The 9239-nt window shown below is 44.5% G+C and overlaps 1 protein-coding gene across 10 annotated transcripts in view; it reads left to right on the top strand.

Moving 5' to 3' along the window:
* Window positions 1-9239, top strand: part of Asap1 (ArfGAP with SH3 domain, ankyrin repeat and PH domain 1) — a 349085-nt gene that overhangs the window by 82459 nt on the left and 257387 nt on the right. The window lies entirely within an intron of this gene.

The following is a 9239-nucleotide window of genomic DNA, read 5'->3' as shown; positions in this document are numbered from 1 at the left end:
TTAAACTGTCCTTCGGCCTCTTAGCAACATACTCTGTTCCAAAGGCCAAAAATGTCAAATGTATTTTGGAGCTTGAATCTAATCCTTAAAATATTTTAGGGTTACCTCTTCAGAGGGGGGAAGGTTAGAGTAGCCAAAAGCCCCATAAAAATAAATAAATGAAAGAAAAGAAAAAGAAAAAAGTGATGGGGAGATATGGGAGATGTTGGAGGGGAGGGAGTGGGCATGGATTTGATCAAAACACCTTATATGCATGTATGAAATTCTAAATAAAGTTTTTGTAAAAGTTAAAAAAAAATAGGTCTTGGGCCAGGGAGATGGTTAAGTGGATGAAAGTGTTTGCTGTGTAAGCCTGGCAACTTGAGTTCAGATCTGGGAACCTGTGTAAAAAAGCCAGATGCAGTAGTGTGCATCTGCAGTCCTAATCTTCCTATGGTGAGATGGGAGATGGAAACAAAAGTGCCCTGTGCAGAAGCTCAAGGGCTGGCTGGCTGGAATATGCAGTACAGAGAGAGAATCAAGAGAGATCTTTCCTCAAACAGGACAAGAGAACAGACTCCCAGAAGTCCTGTGACCTACACATGTGCCCACAGCCACATACACTTCACATACACATACACAGCATATATACCACACACACACACACACACACACACACACACACACACACACACACAGAGGTCTAACTGGATTTGCAGTAAATCGGAGACATAGGAAATGTGGACTTTACATTCATAGGTCACATTTTAAAATATACTTTTATGTGTATTCAAACATTTTGAACAATTCATTAATTATGCTAAAACTCCTATCTCTGTGCAAGTGAACCTCTTGATGACAGGGTCTGTGTCTTATGTAATTTTTTTTGACCCCTGAACAATCTTAGTAACTGTTTCAAATTCAAACAATGATGGCAGTTGTTTTCTCTGTATCAGGGACTGTGTTAAACACCTTGCCTGGATTATTTTTTTTAAACCTTGTAGCATGCTTACAAAAGAGGTCTTATCATAATCCTCCTTTTAAAGGTTAAAAAAAAAACCCTGAAATGAAGCAACTTGCCTAATGTAACAAGCCCTGTTAAGTGTCAGCCTTGCCACTGAACCCTGGTGATCTGAGGCAGTGATCTCATCTCTGAAATGACCAACTGGAAGAATGTCAGTCACAGGAATAGAGTGCATTTAGCAAAGAAGAAACCTGACCTGTACTCTGCATGTGCTGGAGGGCCCTAGTTTGTGTACAAAAGTATCACAACTAATTCACTCACAGGGCCGAAGTCACAAAATACTTTTATGGTAACTCTTTTTAAAAATATTTTATTCATTATTTTTATTTTATGTGTATGAGTGTCTTGCCTGCATGTATGTGAGTGCACCCATATCATGCAATGCTGGCAGAGGTCAGAGAATGCATCAGATTCCCCTGGAACTCAAGTTACAGGCAGTTGTTAGCCGCCCTGTGAGTGCTGGGAACCGAACCTGGGTCCTCTGCGAGAGTAGCCAGTGCTCTTAAGCACTGAGCCTTCTCTCCAACTGCTGTATGGTAGCTTTTAGGAAGGGTAGTGGGCAGCACTCATGGACTTTCACATATTTGCTTTGAGGAGCAGGAAGGAAAAAGCAGAGGAGGAATAGGATGAGAAGATGGAAGAGAATGAAAACAGGAGGTGGGTATTATGAATGGAGTTCTGCTTCGAATTATAGATGTCAGTTAAGTGATGGCATGTTAAATTTTATACTGGCCCAGGTTGTGTGTGTGTGTGTGTGTGTGTGTGTGTGTGTGTGTGTGTGCCACTGAGGATCCAACTCATATAGCCTTACCCATGGTAGGCAAGCACTCTCACACTGAGTTACAGCCCCAGTCCTCATTACAGTTTTTTTTTTTGTTGTGGTTGTTGTTTTGGTCTTTGAGACAGGGTCTCTCTCTAGCCCCAGCTATCCTGGAGTCACTATGTAGACCAGGCTGGCCTTGAACTCACAGAGATTCACCTGCCTCTGCCTCCCGAGTGCTGAGATTAAAGGCATGCACCACCATACCCGGCTTCATTACAGTTTTTAAATATCACATACTTGCTTACAGGCTTTCCTTGATATTGTAATATAAAGATCAATATCCTGTGTTGCAGATGGGAATTTCTTTACTCTCACGTCTGGGAAAGGTAGGGAAGTAGGAAACCTTTGGGCCAGGACATCTGGCCCTGGCTCCCACATACCTGCCAGGAAATGCAGGCCTGTTTGGAATCAGTTGCCTTGTCAATGAAAGGACTGGAGCGCACATTATCCTTGCCATTCTCTCTGGTGCCTATTTGTGATGATACACTGCAAACAATGTTACGAGCCAGGATTCCCCTCTTCAGTTCTCCTGACATCCCTTCCTTGGAAACATTTGCTCATTCATTCATTCATTCATTCACTTTCATTCATCCTTCCATTCCTTCCGTAAGTAGCTCTTAAGCATCTGGGGCTCTGGGGTTGTAACAGTAAATAGCTCCCCTGTTCCTACTCTTCTCAAGGAGTTCACAGAGTGACTGGAGAAATATAAATATTTGAAAATGGGCCAAAGAAAAGCTCCATAAAAGAGGTATATTCTATGTGCTATCTTGAGATGGCACAGACATAGGCATGATTAAGTGTGATCAGCTAAATTTAAAACAAAACAAGTTCCTCCAAGATAGAGAGAAACCTGGAGCTCTAATGAGTAATTCCTCATTTTTCAAGGGGAATGTTTCTTTTGCAGAAATAAAATAAGATTTAAAGCCCCTCCTATAGATTGCAGCTTTTTAGGAAACCTATGAAACACAATTTTCTTCTCTGGAGGTTGTTTTACTTATGTTAGAAATGATGTAGCTCATAAAAAGGAACCATTATAGTTCAAAACACATTTATGGGGTCCCATAGGGTCCTGTACAAGGCAGAGCCTTCTGTAGGGAAGGAAAAGCTTGCAGAATTTGGAGTCAGATAGACTGAATAGCAGGGCTCCACTTATTACCTGCCAACCTTGAACAGGCTGCCTGTCAAGAATCTTTTCAGCAGGAATCCTGCCAGCTCACTAGGTTCTTGGGAAGATTTCAGGAGATGGTGCTTGTAAAATGTCAAGTATGCAGCTCCAGGAACCTTCTTTCCTTCCTTTAAATTCTGGGGGATGTAGAAGAGACAGAGACCGACAGTACTGAGTCCCCAAGTGCCCTCAGGGATTGACAGTCTGGAACTTAGTTTTGCAGGAAACTGAGTAGGAAGATCTGAGTTGCCAGCCACACCCCGACATTAGCAGAACTACTTGTTGCTGGGGGATGTTTGCAGTTTGCCATGTGTACCTGAATCTGAAGTCTGTTGGAACTGTGCCAGTATCCCTCCGGGGTTTATGGCAGATGGAGAAAGGCCATTATTGGGGACATCTATGTGAAGATTACTCTCTAAGGAATAGAGCCAGGGGACTGTTCCCAAGACCAGCCAAGCTTGCATTTGGACTGGGGCTGCACCTGGATGGCCGCAGAAAAGTTACGTGGGGCTGTGGGCCTGTTCCTTGTCTCTGGTTGACTCTGGAACTTACAGAACACTGGATAACCTTACACGGCTCTGCTCCACCTTTGTGCTTCAGTTTCCCCTGCATGTCGGCTGGCCTAACATAGACCTGCGGGGTATAGTTGCTGAGAGCTGAGGGAGGCCATGACTTCAGTGACGCAGCAGTGATTACCTCACTATTCTTTCACAGGACAGAACAGAAATGGATCCTGAGTTCATTCACTTGATATTCATTCCCAGCATTCTGCTCCTCTTTTCCTCCTTCAGAGAGAACAGTCAGAAAACAGGGAGGTAGAATAGAGAGGTTTTTGTGTCTCCAAACAAGCCATGTTCACGAACTCTTACTGAGAACACTCTAGTGGGTTTATGTGAAGTATTTAAATTAAGTACAATTGGGACTAGAATAGGCTTTTTTATATTACATGAAATTGTATGAGTGCACTTCGGAAGCACTTGTACAAAGAACATGAAGAAAACAGCCTTTAGTTCATGTTGAGTATGGTAACATGAGCCTAATAGAACAAGACATGGAACAGATACACCGCTCCTGCCCCACAGGGCTGTCCTTTCCCATAGTATTTCTTTAAGCTGATAGAAAACAAATTCATAAGTTAGCAAGTGGAATAAAGAAATCTGGAAGCTTTCCTTGGTTCTCAGAGTTGGAGAACACTGCTTCTAACACAGTAGCATATCAGCAACATACGGTAGAGACCAGTTTTCTACGTAGTGGAGAAAGCACTTTGATTTAGTGTCTTCTGGTCTCAAGGATACGAACTGACTTCATTGTGTCTCAGCTCATGTTTCTGTCATGCTTGCACCTCAGGACTAAGTGAATGGTTTCAGATACTGTGCACATATCAGCAGTGTGGTGCCTAGCCAAGGCCAGGGGCTCAGAGAGTAGTATACTGTGCTCCAGCCTCAGCTTTCTCAGTGGTAAATTTGGGATAATTAAACTTACATTATGAAGTTGCCATGAGGTTTAAAGAAGGGGACACCAGATAGAAACATCAGAGTTTCTACTCCATACAAGGTTTTCAAAGTTCCCATAGTATCTGAAAAGTGTTGTCTACTTAAGATGTCCCAGACCCTGCTAAACACTTTAGCTCATTCAATCATACAGGGGACACTATCATTGCCCCCTTTACACATATAAAAACTGAGACTCAGAAAAGTAAATTACCTTCACAAGGCCTGATAGTTGCTATGTGACAGAGATGTGAGCCCAAGTCACCATCCATAATTCAAAACTCCTTCCTGAGAAGTAAATTCTTTGTTCTGTTCCCCAGAAGTTGCCTGGCTTAGAATATCCTTTATAAAATTTTTAAAAATTGTGTTTGTGTGTGTGCATACACGTGTGTAATAGTAGTGTGGTCAGAGGAAAACTTGGGATGGGGGAGGGTTCTCTCTTTCTAACATGTGGGTTCTGGGGATCAAATTCAGTTTGTCAGGCTTAGCAGCAAGCATCTTTACTTGCTGAGCCATCTTGCTGGTCCAAAATCAATATTTTGTCCAAGTGTGACTTTTTGACCTCTATTCACTTTTTAAAAAATATTTTATTATTTTTACTTTATGTGTATGAGTGTGTTGCCTGCATGTGTGTAAGTGCACCCATGTCCTGCATTGCCTGTGGAGGTCAGAAGAAGGCATCTGATCCCCTGGAACTGAAGTTATGGACAGTTGTTAGCCACCATATGGGTGCTGGGAATTGAACCCAGGTCCTATCCAAGAAGAGTCAGTACTCTTAACTGCTGAGCTCTCTCTCTAGCCCCAACTCACTTTTTAAATTAAAAGAAATCACTATATTTGTTACCATGTTTGTATGATGTAAGTTTGAATACAAGCACACACATGTGTGGAGTTCAGATGACAGTTTTCAGAAGTCCATTCTCTTTTCCACTGTGGGTTCCAGGGACTGAACTCTGGTTTGTAAGGGTTGGTGGCAAATACTTTTACTCACTGAGCTATCTCCTGCTGGCTCTCTGAACACTTCTTATCCTGACTGGCATTCATCCTATGTGACTTTAGATACTGTTCATTTACTTCCCAAATCCAGAACTATAACAAAGAGGTCTGGTTTCTTACCAGACTAGGCAAAGCTTCCAGAGTATTTATGCCGACATCTGAGGTCCCAGACTCTGAATTACTCTGCAGACCTCCCCTCCCCTCCTTCCTTCCTCCAGGTGACTAATTTGAGCTGAGTTGTGGAATGAAAGGAGGTGTATTTATAGTCATGGTTCACATAAAAGTTCAAAGGGAATCCATATAAGTTGACTCTTCAGGATGCCTTGACATCTTTACTGGCCTTCCATCTCATTTTACATAACAATCTGAATCACAGCTCATCACCGATTACCCTAATTTTGCATATGAGAAAACAAGGCTAAGTTCAAGAGACAAAGCCAAGTTCAACCAACATGAAGCATTTTCTCTTCGCTTTCCCTCTCTTCCCCAGGAAATTTTGCTGAGTGCTGTGGGTGGCCCGTGCTGTGGCTCAGAGCACCAGTGACTCCTCTTGGTTTGTTGAGGCCCACAGGGCACCTAGCACCCTTGACTACTCATGCCTAGTTCTCCACCCCGGTTCATTATCAATTATCTTCCAAGTGTACCCCTTTGGTTCCGAGGCTTGCGACTGGAAATGTGACTCAGAGCCAATTCCCAGATGATAGTGGGGTCAGTAGTCCAGAAGAATGAGCCCCAAGCCACCACCATTACTGCTGCCTCTACTGAAAGAGACAAAAAGCATCCTTCCAGGAGGGCTGTGTTACCCCTGTGAGCAGAGCAAGCAGGAAGAGAGACCCAGGACTACTAAACAGTCGTTTAGGGGGATTATAATGATGACCACATAGATGATGCTTGCTTTATATGAAGCTGGGTGTGCACAAGTCTAAGTCTCTGTGCATGTGTTTTTCCTGGCTTTGGAAATGATACTGTATATTTCTGGGTAGCTCCCTGTAAAGAAATTCAGCATTTAAGTTTTGCCCACGTCAGATTCTATTTGCTTTTAGATATCCAGGAATGGTGTTCAGGGTATTTCAGAAAATGGGAGGTACAGATGGTTTGCACTAGGGCAGGGTTTCAAATTTAAAGAAGATTATGGCCCACAAACCCCAGAAATGGTGGGTTGAGGTGTGAAGGTTTGAAATTCTAATTGCAGACCAGACCGAGGAGGCATATACTTACCAGAGCACAATATCTCATTGTTAATATAGTCCTTTTTTGGCTGAAGGAGGCAGGGGAGGAGCAGATACATAACATAATCTTCAGATGAAACTGAAACAGCAATTGATGGCAGCAGTTTGGGCTTGCTGGTGAAGTCAGTCAAGAAAGAAATCCCAGCTGTTTACCATCGCTGTGAGCTTAGCTTGCTGGAATAATTTTTATTCCTTGCATCTGCAGAGCAGAGTGTAGGCACAAGTCAGCTCCAGCTGGAAGAGCTCTGTGTGGCCATTGTGACATACCTACCCCTTTATTTTACGTGATGGCACCCGGGCCCAAGGTGACAGTATCTGAAAGCTCTGGAACTCAGGGCCTCTGGGAACAGACACATGTATTCACCAATTCTAGGCTTTTAATAACGGATCATGTTTATTGTTTATGCCAGATAACAGAGGTTGAGAGCGAGAGCTGCCAGGTCAGAAGTGACAGGTGCTAGCTGACAACTTCTGAGGGAAGGCCACAATACATATAAAAATCAAAGCAGATTTACCTGCAGCCCAGGGGAAGACAAGTCCAAGTGCTCACTATTACGTTCTCAGTGCTCTGTTGGGGAGCATGGGATTGCTGAGACTCAGAGGGTGTCATTAGTCTAAGCTAGTAAGGGCCATATCTGCTCCGACTTCTAGACTTTCCAGATGCAGCAGAAAAAGGGGTAGGGTTTCCTCCTGAGTGGCTTGCACTTGAAAAGCTGCATTTTGTAGGCTGGGAACACGAGCAAGTCCACTGACTCTCCAGGTACTGATCTGCAGCTGCTAATCTCCACTTGCCTATTCCCCTACAGCTTTACCCTCCAGGTGTCGCAAATCAAGCTTTTAAATTACTAAGAGGAGAAAGTACTCCTGTTTATTGGGTGTCTTTTATTCCCTAGCTTAAAGTGTATTTGTAACGCTTCACTTTGCCAGGGAAGTGTTTGTGTGCATTCCCTTGTTTGCTCTTCTTAAAGTTGGCTGAAACACTTCCTACCTTGGAGGGCATTGAGGAGTGCCTGACTGGAGGAACAGTGCAGATCCAGTGTGGCCTGTCCAGGGATATTAACCCAGGGCTTTCCTGTGCACTGAGCAAGGCCACATCCATTGACCTTAACTAACAGCAGCCTCTTCTGCCTTCTGAAGAGGCAACTGAGGGTCTAGGAGTCTCAGCCAACAGGATGTTGTGTTTCTCTGTTCCTTTCTGTCTCACTTGACAGAGGCCTTCTCTGAGCCTTCTTTATACTGTAACATCCCCATCATTTTCTTGCTTCTCTCTGCCTACTCCACCAATAGTATCGCCTGTTTGTTAGTTGTCTGATTCCTGCTAGAAGCTAAGTTCCAGGAGAGCAGGGGTGTTTGCCTTGACCCCTTTCCTGATCTTGGTAAATATCTATTGGCAGTTAATGAAGGAGCCATTTTCTTGCGACATGCAACCTACCCGTCCCTGTGCTATGGGCAGGAGAAGGGCCAGGAAACACCTCCTAGACTCATACCATAACAGGAAGTCAGTCCTACGAAGGCCACAGGGCCGGGCTTCCAAATGAAGGTTTGCACTGAGACCAGTATAAACTTTCAAGGGCTCTTATAGGTTCTGACTACCCAGGACAATCCTGAGGCCCTTTCCTCAGGCCTAGGTTTGTTTTAAGTCAACTTCATCCAGTCAGTGGTGAGAAATTAAATGGATTCTTTGGGCTAACAACAGTAGACTGAGCTAGCTTAAAACAACAACAAACCAGGCATCTAGGGGCTGTAGACATGGCTCATGGCCTCCCTTGTGGAAGACAGAGTTCAGGTCACAACAGTTCCGGGAATCCTACACCCCGTTCTGATCCTGGCCGGCACTGCACAACACCAGTGCACTTACACACATGCAGACAATACACTTACACATATAAAATAAAAAAAATTAAAAAACCCATTCATCTACTGGGGCCAAGTTTTTTCAGCTGAAATTTAGCTTCTGCTTAACGCTGAACATCATGTGCGCCTGAGTCATACTTTTGCACTCTCTGACCCTCGTCTTTACCCTGGGTTAAGAAAAAAAAAAAAAACGCACAATGAAAGATAAAATGTTTTAGAGAAAAGACATTCATGTGTCCGCTCAGTATGTCAGCGACCTAAGCAAGTGCAGAACACTGGCTTCCCAGGGTGGGCGCCCTGCCTTGTAGGGCTTTCCCAGGGTGAGCGCCCGCCCTGCCTTGCATGTCAGAGACCTAGCAAGTGCATAACATTGGCTTCCCAGGGTGGGCGCCCTGCCTTGCAAGTCAGAGACCTAGCAAGTGCATAACACTGGGGGTGGGCGCCCTGCCTTGCAGCGGGGCCGGAGCTCGCAGTCGGAGGCGGCTCTCCTGGCCTCGCTTACTGCACCCACACGGGACTAAAAAAGAACACACACAACTTTTTTATGTATATATTTTTTGGTCCCCCTCTTGCAAAAATCGCTGGCGCGCGTAACCAGCTCCTCCAGCAACCGCTCCGAGGGCGGCGGTGCGCGCTTCCTAGGCCCCACGAGCACGCGCGTCGGGGCGGCTGCTGGCGG

Source organism: Nannospalax galili, unplaced genomic scaffold, assembly GCF_000622305.1.
Source record: "Nannospalax galili isolate Female #2095 unplaced genomic scaffold, S.galili_v1.0 scaffold380, whole genome shotgun sequence".
Taxonomy (NCBI): domain Eukaryota; kingdom Metazoa; phylum Chordata; class Mammalia; order Rodentia; family Spalacidae; genus Nannospalax; species Nannospalax galili.
Note: the sequence above shows the minus strand (reverse complement) of the source record. Positions and strands in the feature narration are given on the sequence as shown.